At 37.4% G+C, this 17,764-nt stretch overlaps 1 long non-coding RNA gene across 4 annotated transcripts in view; it reads right to left on the bottom strand.

Annotated features, from left to right (window-relative positions):
- LOC116572338 overlaps positions 1-17,294 on the bottom strand; it is a 59,080-nt gene extending 41,786 nt beyond the window's left edge. The window contains exons 1-3 of one of the 4 annotated variants that reach the window (XR_004278237.1): positions 17,181-17,294; positions 13,566-13,707; positions 10,464-11,678 (exon numbers count right to left, since the gene is read on the bottom strand). This is a non-coding gene — a long non-coding RNA (uncharacterized LOC116572338). Of the gene's footprint in view, positions 1-10,463; positions 11,679-13,553; positions 13,708-17,180 lie in introns of those variants that run through there. The other 3 variants (XR_004278238.1, XR_004278236.1, XR_004278239.1) reach the window with 3 other exon arrangements.
- Positions 17,295-17,764: the final 470 nt, after the last annotated feature.

Here is a 17,764-nt window from a genome sequence, read left to right as displayed (position 1 = left end):
AAACACAAAACCTAAAAGTCTGATCAACTGCTGTTAGCAACAGGTTGAACTGAATTCTCTCCTTGGAGATATGTATTTTTCCATATTTTTTGGCATCTTCCATTGCACAACCCTTCACTTGTACCTTAGTTTAGCCTTAAAATCAGTATTTTGGCAATGTGTTGAATATGATGATCTATTTGAAGTATGTATGTATGTGTGTGTGTGCATGTAATTTGTGATGTAATTATAGAAGATACACACACATATATGTATGTAACTCATGATATAACTATAGCAAATACACATATATATGGAATTTGTGATATTATTACGAAACACACACACACACACACACACACACACACACACAATATGGACTGGAAAATATGCACCAATATTTCCAGTGGTTCCCTGTGACTTAAAAACACATTAAATGACTATATATTCTCTAGTATCTAATATTTTTAGATAGACAGTATGTTTAATTTTTTTGAAATGGCATAAAAATGAATGCCTTTGCTACACTTTGGCTTTGCCGGTTTAGCAATGCTCGCATTGATCCCACTGTGAATTATGCTGTAGGATGCACAGGAAGCCTGTGTAAGAGTAGGAAGAGGAAAATGGTTAGAGGTGCCCACCCCGCTCTAGCCGCTAACAGTGAAGGATTAGTAATGAAGTTTGGTCTTGTGGGACTGTAAACGATCTTCACTGAGGGCTGCTGAATTTCCTGATAAAAGAAGTCATCAACAAAACCTGCCTCAACAGCCAGCCCAGTAGAGACAGCAGTCCGGGAGCACTCAGGGAAAAACTGGAAACAGCGAAAGCTCATTTCTCCCAGTCCTTCCTGTCGGCCAGTAGGTTACTGCACTGCCCTGTCACTGGGCATTGGACAGAGATCTTTATTAGAAAGCTTCCTTTAAATATAGTCACTAAAAGTCCATAGGACTACTGCAGAGACTCCAAATTCTCTGAAATCGCTAGAAAAGAACCTGACCAACAAGGAATAAATGAATGAGAAAACAAGGACTAAAGTGAAGAGAGCTGATGATCCCCGTGCATTATGTGACAGCTTCATCATGGGACACGATGATAAATATTTGATAAACCTGGAAAACTTGAAGGTCGTGAATTTCATCATTTCTACTATGTGTGCTAGTCAAGAATTTGGCAGTCTTTGTTTTGAGCATATTTCCTAAAAACTCACAAATAATTGATGCAGGTTACTTTTGCTGGAGATAAGCCATGTTGTTATTATTATTATTGATACTTTTTATGCAAAATGTTAATTGAGTATATAATACAATTATTTAGGCTATAGATAATCTTAACAGCAATTACATGTACAGTAGCCTTTTTAATTATAAATTTTTCTACAAGTAGAAAATCTTTGTAAATGTTGATCATCTCATGTAAATATAAAGAAATAGTGTGTATGTTATCATAACATTTCTAGATTAAAAATTGTATGTGGTTTATTTATATTTGATGAAAATACTTCCTCTATTACCAGCCCCAGCCTACACAGTGTGTAAAATGTGCTGGAAAAAGGGAACCAGGTTTTGCTAATGGACTTCACTTCTAATATCAAAGGCTGACAGTAACGAGAGACTCCGCAGAAATGATGGTCTTGAAATTTCTAAAGTGGAAAGAAGAGTTTGCACCTTTTTTCATCTACCAGAGAACTGACAGCATCAAGGGTTTCCTGATGACTCTCCAAAGAGACACGATTGCCCCTCTCAAGGCTTTAAGCTCAAACTAGTTTCACTGGAAATAAGAAAGTGAGAAATAATTGGAGAAAGCATAAATAAACAGAAATAAATGTTTGATGGTAAAAATCAAAGTTTCTAAAGGTGATTAACAAGGTGATCCCACTTGTTGATAAGGCAAATAATAATAGTCATTCTTAAACAAAAGATAAATTTAACATCTCTCTTGTGAAATTTGAAGTACCGATATTCTGTGTGACAATAAAATGAATTCATGTTCTATAACAACTAGGCCAGACTCTGAAGAAATGTTAGCCTTTCCCCACTTCAAACTAATGTTTTCTGGAACATATGTCCTTAGTTGATGTTGAGTGTTAGCGGTTACTTCAGGTGTTAATTTTTTTTTTACCTGCTTTATTGCTATAAAACACTCCTAATATATTTTACCTTCCCTATAATCAAAATTCATGATTTCGTTAATTTTTTAAATCATTTTCCTGGTTCTCAGCCTTCTTGAAACTACTTCTGAGATATTTTTCTTCTTGTACTGCATTGTTTTCTTAGCTATTTTTATGCTTGGGTTTTTTTTTTTTTTAAATTCAGATAGTTATTTTCCTAAAAGATTTTACTTTTTTTTTTAAAAAAAGCATTTTATTTATTTATTTGACAACGAGAAATCACAAGTAGACGGAGAGGCAGGCAGAGAGAGAGAGAGGGAAGCAGGCTCCCTGCTGAGCAGAGAGCCCGATGCGGGACTCAATCCCAGGACCCTGAGATCATGACCTGAGCCGAAGACAGCAGCTTAACCCACTGAGCCACCCAGCCACCCAAAAAGATTTTACTTTTTTGAAATACTGAACATTGAAAATGCGCTACAGTTGATCATTTGAATTTGTTTCCATGTTAACAGAAATCGCTTCACACGCATGTATCTAGGCACATTTTTATTGCAATTGGACAGGGAATCATATTATTCAAAGATTTCTTCAGTTAGCAGAATCACCCACAGTGGATTGTTACTCATTTTGTGCAAAACTGTGTCCCTCTAAAATTCACATGTTGAGGCCCTACTCACTCCCAGTGTAACTGCACTGGGAGACAGAGCCTGTAGGGAGGCAATCAAAGTTAAATGAAATCCCAGGGTTGGGGTCCTAACCCTCTGGGTCAACTGTCTTTCTAGGAAAAGGAAGAGCTCCCGAAGTCTCTCCCTCTTGGTGAGCACAGAGAAAAAATGCCAGGTATGAGCACAGAAAGGAAGTGCCTTCTGCAAATCAAGGACACAGGTTTCACCAAACAGCTACCCTGATGTCACCTTCACCTTGGCCTTTTAGATTCCAGAACTCTGAGAATATACATCTCCATTGTCGAGGTCAGCCAGTGTGTGGCGTTTTGTTTTGGCAGTCCTAGCATACTGATCCACGAATGTTTCAACCTTTCCCTGAACATTTCCCACCATACACGGAAATTACATGCTATTCTGAAACTAAAAAAAGAAGTACCAGTTTTTACTATGGATTCTTGCAAACATGGTGGGGGAAAAAAACTGATACTCTAGTATTTATCGAGGGTGGGTCAAAATCGAATTCCTTGTATCAGCCTAAGAGAGAGGAGAAATGGTGGGGGCGTGCGGCACACTGAAATCCTGAACTCCTGCTCGGTCAGCACTCAATTTGCACAAGCACCATCTGTAAAATGTGTTCCGAGAGGTACTTCCTGTTTTTGCAATTGGAGGTGATACGCAACATAGAAAAAGTATGTTCAGGGGCAAACAGTTGTAGAACTGTATGGGAATAGGGATTCGAGTCACGGGCCTAATGCAATATTGCAGTAAGCAATTTGGGGCCCTCTAAAGTGAATGCCTAAGCGAGCTGTTGGCTCTGTGTTGTTTGCCCGTGTTTCTGTAGTGCCTGGACACTCTTCACACTCTCTTATCTCGACGGTGCCTCAAGATACAGGGAGCAGGGCGCCTGGGTGGCTCAGTGGGTTAAACCACTGCCTTCAGCTCAGGTCATGATCTCAGGGTCCTGGGATCGAGTCCCGCATCGGGCTCTCTGCTCAGCAGGGAGCCTGCTTCCTCCTCTCTCTCTGCCTGCCTCTCTGCCTACTTGTGTTCTCTCTCTGTCAAATAAATAAATAAAATATTAAAAAATATATATATATACAGGGAGCAGCTCTACCTCTATTATTCCAAGTTCCAAGTCAGACCTTGAGGAGGGCCTCCCTTCTGAGTAGCAGATTGTGGTGGCCAGCTGCCTCACGCACACCTTTCCTTGGCATCTCACTGGCAACTCAATCCATAATTCATAATCTGTAATTTTCTTTTAAAATCTACATTTGCACTGAGCTTTCTTATTTCCATCTCTCTTATCACTGTGCACCCAGCTACCAAATGTGAGCCCTCTTTATTGCACATGTTCAGTGGGTCAATCAATTAATTCAGCCTATAAATCTAACGCAAATTATCTCCTGCACACTATCTTTCTGCCTAAAAGCTGGTCTCCACAATGTCTGAGTGAGAGCAAACATTCTGAAGACAGTTTATTGTTCTCTCCCAGTTTGTCCATTTACCCACTTTATGAACTTGAGCAAATTATTTAGCCTCTCTTGAGCTCCAGGTTTCCCCATACATAAACGAGCAGTTTCTTCTTTAATGTTATTGTGTGGAAATAATACCCCCCTCCAAAAATTCTTTACACACTGCCTGTCACATAAAAATTTAGTTCTAAACGAGAGTGAGCCGTTATGATTAAAGTGTCCAAGTCATACACAGACCATGGCTATAGCTTCTTCAATGATCTACCCTGGTGGATCCTTTAAAAGGAAATGTGAACCTTTTACTTCCTTTCTTGAAATACACCAATGGTTTGCAATCTCCCCTGGCATAAAAGCGTAGTCCAGAAGGCAGCCAGCACCTGGGCCTCTGCAGAATCTGTCCGGAGCATCTCTCACCACCCTCGCTGTCCTCAAGTCACACGCTCTCTCGCGTCCCACCTGCTTCCCGAGCTGCTTCCCGTCTCAGACCTGAGACACACATGATTTGGTCTGCTGGGAACAACTTCCCCTTGACTTTCAAATGTATATGAGAAACTTCTAGCTGTCTACCCCCCCGAATGATTTAGGTACCTCCTACGACGAGGTGACATAATGTCTGTAGTTCTTTATTGTTGTCTAGAAGAGTTCATCTGTTTAATTACTAATTTAGTGGTGATCACGCCTTTGGACTAGGATGTTTGAAGTTAGAGGTCATGCCCAACTTACACCTTGCTAAGTGCCAGCACCTATTATGAAACATCCTACTGATTAAGTAATTGTACATTTCTTTTAAAGGTACAAACGAATGAATGAAGGAGAGTAAGAATGACTGAATGAAATGACATTTAATGCTAACCTAGTGTCTGCAAAATTGCCAACATTTCCAAACTTTGTAGAATCACATTTACGAAACAGATATTTTTGTTGTCTTCCAAAAAATATCTAAGGAAGGAAAATTTTCTCTCAAATGCCTCTTTTCACAAATACAATACAACTGCAATGAGCCAAAATGATGCTGTGACTAGCTTAGGGTTATAAAATAAGCTCCTTCGCACATGTATGATTAGTATACCGTGCTTCTAATGCAAAGTCTGAAATCCTTATTTTTATGATTTAAAACAGTTACTCAAAATATATTTCATACAAAAACTAGTTAGCAACTATTTTAAGAAAAAATAGGGAGCAGTTGCAGGCTTGCATTTTTTATGTCTACTATTACACATATCATATTCTAATAATTCTGGAAAGCAGTATTTGAATTAGTGCTTTAGTTAGCAGGACTGGAAAAGGAAAAGAAAGACCAGCATAATAGAGGTGAAGGTTACAACATTTGTCATTTATATGGCGTATTTTTTACTTCCTAAGGCAAATGTTAACACTTTCCTTCTGTTACTATTCAAAAAAATCTTTACCTTGAACATGTATTTTATTCACTTATTTACAGAAAAGATAATCACTGCTTAAAAGGAAGATTATTTGAGAATTCTCTACAATGACACCTTAGATAGTTGCTCTTTGTATATAAAATTTAAGGAGTAGATATAAGCAAGTCCTAAAATCAATCCATGACTACATTTTTTTGGGAAATTAATTAGAAGTCCAAATGGAGAAAACAATTTTTGTTTTCTCATATTTCTAGATCACTAGAGCATTAATAATAAATAAAAAATCGACATGTGTGACATTTTATGGTAGTAAATTTAGCAACAGATCATTTTAACCTTCTTCATCAATTACTCACACATTACAAAAATTATGTATATTCATGTGTATGTGTATGCATGTAAGTACACACACTCACAATACACACACATTAAAATTAGGTGTTATCTGTATCAATATTGTAACTTCTATTTAAAAGTATCATCAGCTTAAAAATTAAGAAGTAGACTCTGAACCTAAGATTTGCAACACACATAGCAGGTAGAAGATTGTTTTCTAAAATATATAAATAAAACCTACATAATAATAAGATTAAGTAAACATCCCATTGTTAAATTGGCAGGAATAGGGGCACATGTCATACACACAAATAAAAAATTAGAATGCAACATAAAATTCATTGTTAATTAAAAATACAAATTAAAACAACAAGTCAAAACTCATGAGATTGCCAAAAACTAAAGTTTATATCAAGTATTGATGATTGTAGAGAAAAGGAATACTCTCTTACATCTATAACAAGAATTTGATTATAATCTATTACAATTTAGAATGTGCATACTGTAATATACAGCATCTCTACTCATTTTGTATCTACATCACAGAAAAAGTATTTAAACAATGAGATGTAATGTCAGTAATGCATTGTCTATCATCACACAATACTGGAAGGTGCCTGGTAGCTCAGTTGGCTAAGCTATTGACTCTTGCTTTCAGCTCAGGTCGTGATCTCAGGGTCATGAAATCGAGCCCCACATTGGGCTCTGTGCTGAGTGTGGAGCCTGCTGGAGAGTCTCTCTCTCCCTCTTTCTGTCCCTCCCTCCCTCATGTGCACCCACCCTCTCTCTCTAAAATAAATAAATAAAATAATAATACTAATAATATTAATAATGATACAATATGGGAAGTATTTTAGAAATTCATTAATTAGGGAATAGCCAAATAATTTATAGTATATCCATAATTATGGCATACCATGTGTTAATTAAGAATAATAAGGTACTTCATAGTCTTACATGAAAAAATCTAAAAATATTTAAATATAAGTAAAATAATGTAATAAAATATTTTAAAAGAATTTTTAAACTAAACAGTATTATGTGCATATATTACCTATATTAACTAATTTATTTCTCTCCCAAATCAACCATAGAGTTATTATTTTTATCCCATTATGCAAGCAAGGAAATGGAGGTAAAAAAGCCTGTGTAACATGCCTGTTATGTATGTCACAACAAGGTAACATAGCTATTAAGTGATAGAACTGAAATTCAAACCCATGTACATGGGCTGTAACATCTATACTCTCCAATAAGCTTTAGAATTATAAACATACTAGAGGAATAATGCAAATCACATGCCAACCAATAATGTATATTTCATATATCTATATTCATAAATATATATTTAAGCATAGTTAAAAAATAAGAATATTATATATTTTATTAATAACAATTAAATCCTCTGGGAATGAAACATGTCAGAATTTGGAGTAAATTGTTACCTTTATTATTCATATTTTTATCAAGGACAAGGAGAACATATTCAGATACAGTTCTCTGATTAGAACCTAAAAAATTAAGTGTTAATTGATTTTAAATTGGCTTAGTATGTAAGAATGCAATTCATTTTCTATTTTTGAGAAAAAAATAAGGTATATTATGTATATATAAGAAGAAAGTGGGAAATCATTGAGAATGTGACCTTTTTAACAAGTCTTGAAGAGGAAAGGATTTATTGACTCAAAATTGAGTGTTATTTTAATGGGTATAATACATGATCAAAAATTCAAATCAATGGAATCAATGAAAGGTTTTTTCCCCCTCCCCTTTATAGTAGTTCAAAAAATACTATTTTATTTATAGATTTAGGTGTTACTTTTATCTAATGGAAGCTAAAAGAAAGTGACAGTGAGTTCTTAAAACTGCTGATTCTAATGTACAAAAATTTAAGGCATAATGAAATGAATCATTAATTCTTTTTTTATAATTAAAAGGAACAAAACTGAAAGGAAGCTTTGGGAGCAGTAAAAATAATTTACTAATAGACTATCAGAAAGTTTTACAAAATCAAATTTAAGAGAAACATTAGTTTTTGGGAATGAACTCACATGATAAAGTTATCATGCTTATTCTTAAAGCTCTTTTTTATTAATTCTGTAATTTTTTGTTTCCCTCTTTCTCTGTAGATACCTTCCTAAAATTAGATTCACATACAAGAAAACACAGAGATATATATAGCCACCAGATAGAAACAGGGTTAGAGAGAAATTTTTTTTTTTTCCCTCATCTTAATCACAGGGTAAAGATGAAGACCAGCCAAGTTTGCAACAGGTCCTTATGTCTCTTCCCATCTGCCTTGGACAGGATGCACTATATATTGTAAAAATGTATGTCAGATTTTATCTCTTTAAACCATAGGGTTTAAGGGCTTGGATATTTTCCAGAAAAAGAAGCACTCAGTAAATATCTCTTGCATTTACATAATTCTTTTTTTTTTTAAGATTTTGTTTATTTATTTGACAGGGAGATAACGAGCAGATGCACGAGCAAGGGGAGTGGCCGGCAGAGGGAGAGGGAGAAGCAGGATCCCCGCAGAGAGGCTTCCTGACGGGCTGGATCCCAGGACAGACCCCAACCAACTGAACCACCCAGGTGCCCTGGAATTCTTAATTTTTTAATTTTATTTTTAAGTAGGCTCCATGCTGGGCATAGAGCCCAACACTGGGCTTGAACTCATGATCCTGAGATCAAGACCTGAGTTAAGATCAATAGTGGGATGCTTAACTGACTGAGCCACCCAGGTGGCCCAAGAATTCTTATTTTTTAAGAAGATGACTTGTTGGTCAGTTTGAAAGGACATTTGAAAGATTCAAAGTACTTCCATACATTATGTCACATTTGGAAATTTAAATTCTATTTTAAATTATTATTTGTTTTTAAAAAGTAAATGTTTCCAAAAATTACTTTAACAAACATATGACAATTTATATTTTAAATTCAACTTTTTTTTTATTTAAAGAAAGTTTTATAATGGGGAAACATGATAACTTATTAAATAGGAAATGAGAAACAATAAAGGCTTAGGAAGTAATGAAATTGTAACAAAAACAGCTAATGAAATCATTGGCATTAGAGATACCAACTTCCATATCTGAAATTCTGAGGTTGAATTTATTCACAGCAAATGAAAGTGGATTATCCCTTCATCTAATGACTTCCAGAGTAGACTGCTCTCACAGCATGTAGTACATTGGGTTGTGGCAGGAAAATATTAGAACTGATTTTCATATTTACTGCATATCTAACATTAGAAAGAATTTAAGCTTTATTAACATTTAATAAATGATTGACAACTATTCTCTCTTTTCCTGTATGTCAGATGGTTTGTCTTGCAAAGAAATTCCACAAAGAAGGATTGCATGGCTTTATAGGAAACACTACCTCAAAATATGAACAAATTACTTAATGGATTTTTGCAGAACCCCCCCACTTCTGGCCATGACAAAGTAACTAATCCTGCATGTGCTTCCAAAAACAAAGTGGAAACGACATATATGTTGATTCTTTACAAATGTTGAACCCTACGTGGTTCAGGATTGCGATAATTAAGAGAAGCACGTGTGGTGAGTGCACAGTCACCCCAGCTGTCGGCTCATCTCGCTGAGCATTCGACCGAAATCCCAGGACGTCCACACTCCAGAAACAAGATCGAGAAACAGAGGAAGAGCTATCACATAGGACTACCTTCAAAATGAAAATAGATCTTATAGAACAAGTTTTTTGTTTGTTTGTTTTAGGAAAGGGGGGAAAAGGCATGGTATACCTAAAGTAATTTGATGCCTTCCAAACAAAAAATCGCTGAATTAAGATGTATGTTACTATATATTAATAATTAATATATAATTAATATGTTGTATATATATAGAGAGAGAAACAGAGAGAGAGAGAGAATACCTACACTTACCATAACCAGTGTGCAGAATAATATTAAACAATTACTAGCAATGTGAAGAGACCAGAAAATATGACCCAACACCATGAAGAAGAGCAGCCAGGAGAAACAAAATGACCAGGTATTGGAATTAGCATTTAAGGATTTTAAGGGGTTATAATAAACATGCCTGGGATTAAAAGAAAATAGGTCATTAGGGCAAAATGACTGAGAAACTCAGCAAGAAAGGTACATTCTTAAAAAAGGATAATGGATATTTAAGATCTAAAAACTAAAACAAGTGAAATGAAAATTTCATTTATGGTTTTTTTTTAAAGATTTTTTTTTTATTTATTTGACAGAGATCACAAGTAGGCAGAGAGGCAGGCAGAGAAAGAGGGGGAAGCAGGCTCCCCACTGAGCAGAGAGCTCGATGCAGGGCTCGATCCCAGGACCCTGAAATCATGACCTGAGCCGAAGGCAGAGGCTTAACCCACTGAGCCACCCAGGCACCCCCATTCTGTCATTTTCTTAAATTGCAAAATAATTACCACCATAGCAGTAGCTAATACTTATATCATGTCACCTAACTACCATTTCTTTTTTGTAATGTATAGCATTGACGATCTACACCCTTAGCAACTTTCCAGTATATTACCTCAGTATTATTAATCAGAATCTCTATGCTGTAGATTAGATGCCCAGAATTTCTTTCAACAAATAACTGAAGCTTGTAATCTTTGACCAATATTTCCCCTTTCTCTCAACTTCCCAGCCCCTGCTAACCACCATTCCAATCTTTGCTTTTATGACTTTGTTTTGTTTTGATTTCACATATAAGTAATATGACCCTGTATTTCTTTTCTGGCTGACTTATTTCACTTAGTGTAATGCCCTCAATGGCTTACTTTCATAGAAGAAATAACACCAATCTTTCCAAACTCTTTCATAAGATAGAAAAATTAGGAATATCCCTTAATATATTTTGTGAGGCCCTCATAGGAAATACACCAAAGCCTGACAAAAATATTAATATAAAGTATAAATCTGTATAAGATATAGTCAAACTGATGATGTTACAAAAACAATAACTATAACATCATTTAGAATATTTCAATACTTTACACAGAGAGGAAGTGGCTGTGAAAGAATTTTATTGATATCCAGAGGTTTATTGATGATCATATGGCAAAGTGTGTCTCTACACACCTGCACATTTTAAAACTATCCACCTTATCTAAACTGCTTGAAAATCTACTAAATGGAAAACTTTGATAGGTTTGAAGCCATTAGTTTAAGGTTTTATACACAGACACACACACGCGTGCACACACACACACACATATATATATACATATATATATATAAAATTTCTAATTCACAAAATTTACAAGAACAAGGACATCAGGAAAGAAAGAAGGAATTACACTAATCAAAAAACAGAACAGCTAAGCAATGTAGATATTAAAACTGAATATCGATACTTACCCACCTTTAGATGTTAACTTGTTTAGATCAGATCATTAAGCTTTCTTTTTCAAAATCAATGAAGCATATTTAATCATACTGCTCTTTTCAGAGAATGTTATTGATATGACTTGAATCTTTAATGTATGAAGTATAAGTATTTAAATTATTATTTATGAAATTTTATTCTCATTTTCTTAAAAATTCCATGTTTATATATACATTTAATGTGCACAACATATTGGGACAATGTTACATATAGGAAAGGCATTTTATCATTTTCAAGGAATGAAGATAGACACTTGATTATATGATAAAGATGATGATGATCATTGAAAAGTCTGGCTTAGCTTTATGACCTTGACATATTTCAGATATCCTCTGTTTCAGCTACACCTAGGAGTAAATAATAAGAGTAACACCTAGGAGTAAATAATAAAGGAGTAAATAATGTAATAAAACACTTAAGAAAACATAGCTACACTTCGAAGAAATTATTAATTTCCTAATTTCATTCAAGTTGGAATTCTATCTATTCAAAGGGGACATAGTAAAGCTCTCATTTGTATCAATAAGTTTATTTCAAGATTCCCACTTTCTCCTCTCCAAACATAGTGGGAACTAATTAGCACCTTTTTAATTTTCTTGATGTGTCTAATTTTTTCACTTATGCCAAATTAATTGGTTTAAAGTGTATTAGGCATTCATAGCATGTTGGGACTTGAATGCCATTGAGATAGTTTAAAATATAAAATATTGTACTATGTTCGTAGGGTTTCTCCCACTATCCAAAAGTATAGTGTTCCTTTGAAATTTTTCCTAAGCCAAATGGTATAGAAGCAAAGTAGCAATTACCATTAATATAAATGGCAAACAAAAATTAACATCCCCACCCAGACCCAAAAAATAACCTGTCTAGGACTTTTCTGATGCCTTAGGGCACATCTTGCTAATGGATACACAAAGTAAATCCAGACAAAGCCCAGGTGCTCATAGTTCTGGCGGCTTGCGGCTGAGATGCTGAGTGTAGTTCATGGGGAAGGAACTTGGGGCCAAGCTCACTGTTCTAGGAGCCTTCTGCCTCTATCTGATGCACAAAGCTCAAAATCTTTTTTTCACCTTTTTTTTTTTTTTTGGAAAGGTGATAGCCCTTCTTGGGTGTGTTTTTGATACTGAAAACTGATACTAACGTAGGTCTTTCATAAAAGCAAAAGGGCATAACACAAACTTTTGAAAAGCAGGGAGTACCTATATTTGAAATGAGGAAGTGTGCCATCAAATTAGAAAAAGTTTGGCCAAATAATACAGTCTTTTTATCATGGGAAGAATTGTTTTATGTTTTCTTTTTCTTTTTAGAAGACAGAGTGATAATGTATAATTTAATGGCTTTTTAAAGATTTTATTTATTTATTGGACAGACAGAGATCACAAGTAGGCAGAGAGGCAAGCAGGGGGTGGGGCGGGAAGCAGGCTCCCTGCTGCGCAGGGAGCCCGATGTCGGGCTCGATCCCAGGACCCCAAGATCATGACCCACGCTGAAGGCAGAGGCTTTAACCCACTGAGCCACCCTGGTGCCCCTTAAGTCTTTTAAAACACTATTGGATTCTTGACTTAGGGTAAATAATTCTCATTTCTAAAGGTGCTTTTGCTGTTCTCTGCTCTTAGTTATATTTCAAGCTAAAATTAAGCCTCTGAAACTGAGTTGTGCGCTAAACCTCAAGGAATTAATTTGCCCTTTCTTTGTTCATACATACTCTCTCTGCTCCTTAGACTAGACTCAGTAAAATCTTTCCTTGTTCAGCCCCCCTGGGGTGACAGCTGCTGGACCATCTATTTTGTCAGTCTATGGCCAGTCTATGGCTTGACTGGGGGAGCCGTCGTTCAAACACTTGAATAAAACAGCAGTGGCTCTCATTATTCTGGTACATTCTTTGGGCTATTTCAGGCTCTGTCTGCAAAGTTCATGCTTGTGGGTTGGTATGAGGGCAGCCCGTCTCCTAAGTGCACATGCGTCTCAGAAAGCCAGCACTAATCCTTCCACTAATCCGTATGCCCATCACCGCCCAGATACGTTTGTCCCCCAGAGAGAAATGAAATTAACTGGGGCCACACGTTCCCTCGGCCTGATGACAGTAAGAATTAAACTCCCTCCCTCCAGAGAGCACCGATTCTATGGGAAAGCTTTCTCGCTCTGTCTATGTGTGCTGTCATTTAATTCAATTAAATCCACAGCTTTTCACCTTTTAGCTTTAATGAAGTGTTATCCTTTACCTCTCTCCATACCATAATAGCTCCGACCCTGGGTAATCCAAGACCTCTTCTCACCAGGGCTTCCCTCCAAGGGCTCCTTCATTCAAGGAAAGGGCTCTGGTCCTTGAGGTATTCACTCTTTCATCTTCCAGCTGGTTTGAGGAACCCTCCGACTCTATTGGAAATGAAGGATAATAAGGAGAAAAATTATATTTCAGGAGAGTTAAAATTAAAATATTGATTGCTGTATAATTTATGTGTGAACACAGAGCTATCTTTCTTATTTCATTACAAGTCCAAAAGATTCAAACCGACTGCACTTTCGCTTACACTTCATGCTGTATTTCTCTTAAATGCAAGAATTAAGTGCTCCATATTCCCATCACCATCCTTGAAGGACACTCCTGAGAATAAACACACTGCTGCTCTACTTTGTTTATTAATTCTCTTCTGCTTAAGGGAACTGAACCACATACTATCTATATTGCATACGCGCTACTTTATTTGCAAACCTTTATGAGATTTTCACTTAATAAACCTTGACACATTTTGCAGTCAGTGAAATTAATAGCCTCCTGAGAGCAACTTTGGGGGGTCCTGTTTGATGGAACAGTGACTCCCACTCCAGGTTTGGTGACACTCCTGAGTGTCCCTAATTATCATGCAGGCTCTTGTGAAATTCTAAAACGACTCTCAGAAGAAAATTAATTTTAATTAGCTTTAATTTTGAAAAATACATCCTGTACAACACTTTGTATGGCCGAGATATCTGCAATCAAACATGGGATGTCATATTGCTGGAACCATATGTCGGGAGACAATTTGATTCCAATGAACACGGCTTGAGCACCTACTTTTACAAGGTTCTGAATCAGGCCCAGGGAATGTTCAAAGATGCTTTAGACATAGTCACCGCTACTGAGAACGTAAAGCCTTATGGGGGACATACGCATATAAATAACTAAGTAAACCATGAGAAAATTAATTTGCTAAATACAAGTTTTGCCATGGGAGTGCTGAGGAAGGAACAATTAATTCTGATGGAACGTGCCAAACAAGGCCTTGAGGAGGAAGTCAAATAGCGTCAAGGCTCTGAAAAGTAAACAGGATGCCAGTGAGTTGATAATGGACAAGAGATACCGTGAAAAGGCTTCTGTTGTTTCTAAAGGAGCAAATGCAAAGAACCAGAGAATTTATAATATTATGACGTAGAAACTTACAAGAATATAACGATTTTGAAAAACTCAAAAAATGTTTTTGTATTTTAAAATTAACATGAACCATGCATATGTGGGATAATTCACAATCGAATCTATGCCTTCCCCCAACGTATTTAACCAAGATCCAGGTGGACTGGAGAGGTTCTGCAACGCGGGCAGGAGTTCTGGTGACCTGGGTCAGTAAGTGGAGGTGTCAGCATATATTAATGCTATTAAATATATCATTATTAATTAGCTAATTAATTTATCATCAATGTGTGTCTGGAGCCCCTGCCATATATATGGCACTATCTAGGAGCTATATTAGTTTAGATAAAGGAATAACCACATGGCGTCCTCTGACTTCTCCTCTCAACCCAGACTGCTCCTCCTGCCATACATTATGCTTGTCTAGGTATTTCTTTGTTCTGACAAAATGCCATATTTGAGCAGGAGACCAAGTTACATTGCAAAGGAAAGGACATTAGTTATTTATTTAAAGAATTGATTAATATGTATGGTTGTGTATTAATTATTATGAGCAAAAGAGAGATTCCTAGTAGAGGTCCACAGGAATTTATTGTGGGGCTGTGTATGTGTGTGCCTGTGTGTGTGTGTGTGTGTGTGTGTGTGCGCGCGCGTATATTGTAGGCATCCTGAAAATCATGGGTATGTATCTCCCTTCCATTCTATTCATCCCAAAAGAAGGGAGGGAGAACTAGTCTGCTGAAGGAGAGAAACCCAGGGAAAACGTGAATGACAATGTGCTTCAGACATTTGAAAGACTAGTAATGTAGAATAGGTTGATTAGGTAACAGTCACAGGGAAACAAATTCTGGCTCAATAGAGAAAGTCAATTACCAATAGTAGGAGCTATGAATCAGCGGTAAGTGGAAACTCGTAAAATAATGTGTGCCGCTGGGATATCCGCAGCGCAGAAGCAGTTAACAGCAGAGGTGTTGGAGCAGGTGTTCCCCCAGCTTCCCATTGGGGAATTGGCCTTAAGTACCTGAGTAGGAGATTCAGCTATAACATCTCATCATTTAATGCTGTGTACATGGCACATCTCCCAATTTTTTTCCCATTATTTGCCCGTATCATTGGAACGACCATGCCTTGTAGCTAGTTTATACATATGCAGAGATACATCTTCTTCGTGTCACTAGCCAACAGCCCAGCTTCTAAGTTGATGCCCACGTGGGCTCTGTCCCTGAAGCTTCCACCCACGTTGACTTTCATGCAGTGCCAGCCTTGGTCACATCAAAACTCAAGCCTGTCTTCAGACTCTAAACCACGGTTGGTATGCTCTGTCCTGAGGATCAGATCCAGCCTGCTGCCTGTTTATATAAATAATGTTTTAATGGAACACAGCCATTTCTATTCATTCATGTGCTATCTGTGGCAGAGTCGACCAGCTACAACAGAAAGGGCACGCCCCACAATGTGAAACATTCTCTCTGGCGACTGACAAAACATGTTTGCTGACCTCTGCTGTAAACCACATCTCAATGCTTTCTCAGAAATGATCTTCTAATTCTCACTCTGGAATGTCACCCGTTGTTAATACTCCCAAACCCCCAGGAGGATTCTGCTGATGTTGTTAAATATGAAATTAGATCAATGTGACTCTTCTCCTCACTCCGTCATTTTATTCCCTCCCCTTCCTTTCCAGTCCGTGTCCTAGAATAAGCAATAACAGCTACACAGCAAACAAACATGAATGCACCTGGGATCTGATCCTGAAACTCATTTCTGGGGAGATGTCATGCATGGAGAAGGGTTTCAGTCACTCCAAGTGACTCCAAGTAGTAGAGCCCAATGCTTTGTCCGATATTATCATAATTACAAGAGTCAGTTCAGTTCTATAGTTTTATTTGCTGAATGTGATAACAGAGGCAGAACGTCCACATTACACTCTGTCTTTCAGGATCCTAAAGAAATTAAAAGGTCATACTTAATCAGACAAAATATAAAAAATATAATTTATGATATATGATAAAATATAGCTGTCTGCCATTGTTCTAGCAGTTGACGTATTTTGCCTGTGAGCTATTGTGTCTCTGTTGCCACGAGAGCAGTAATTCCCTGCCCTGGGTAGGAAGACGGACTCGCAAGCTCCTCTCCATCGCAGCGCTGAACTGTGCTTGAAAAGATCGCCAGCAGTGTCCCGTCAAACTCATGCAACTTGTTCTGCATCCCCAAATCCCACTACAATAGGATATAGTAATTTATGACATGACCTTACTGACATAATCCAAATTATACGTTATTATCACATTGTAACACTCTAGAAAGAATACAGAGCACCACACGGAGATTTCTGCAGGGGCTCTTGTGCAACGAATGCTGACTCTAAGTGCCCACGTCCTTCTGAAAAAAGTGCTGTATTTGTAGAGCAACCCAGTCCCTTTCTTCTGCCTTCCTCACCCTAACCCCCCTCGCCCCTTACCACACAGACCGTCAGTCTACTCTGATAGCAGGTGATGCCTCTGAGCGAGCGATTAAACCTCAAACCAAGAAAGGCTGTTCAAGAAGATTCTGTTCTCGCTCCATCCGACCTCAACTTCGCAGATACTTGGGCTCTCTCCGGAGTTTTATGCTGACCTTGGAGCACTACAAGCAATTAGGTCAGTGTATTAAAAATAACCATCTGCCTTTTGGGATTTAAAAACAGGCCAGCACTTTGGTGCCAGTGCTTCTATTTTTTGTTGCAGCGCGACGAGGAAGGATAATGATGTTGGAGAATCCAATACCCTTCCCAGTGAGATGCCTCTCTCCTCCCTGCACTGTCGCTCTTCTGCAAAAGGAGAGGGCTCTTCTCCGTGAGTGAAGGGTGGGAGCACTCACTCACAGGCTTTAGAGACACACTGCCTGGGCTCCCAGGAGGCTTGACTCTGGGCAAGGGTCTTCAGCCGGCTGCACCTCAGTTTCCAGTCTCTAAATGGGACTAGTATATACTTCATAGGGTTGTTGGTATAAAGATGAAGCGAGATAACCCACGTGAGTGCTCATTTACTGTCTGGCATGAAGCGT

Source organism: Mustela erminea, chromosome 13 (genome assembly GCF_009829155.1).
Source record: "Mustela erminea isolate mMusErm1 chromosome 13, mMusErm1.Pri, whole genome shotgun sequence".
Lineage (NCBI taxonomy): Eukaryota > Metazoa > Chordata > Mammalia > Carnivora > Mustelidae > Mustela > Mustela erminea.
Note: the sequence above shows the minus strand (reverse complement) of the source record. Positions and strands in the feature narration are given on the sequence as shown.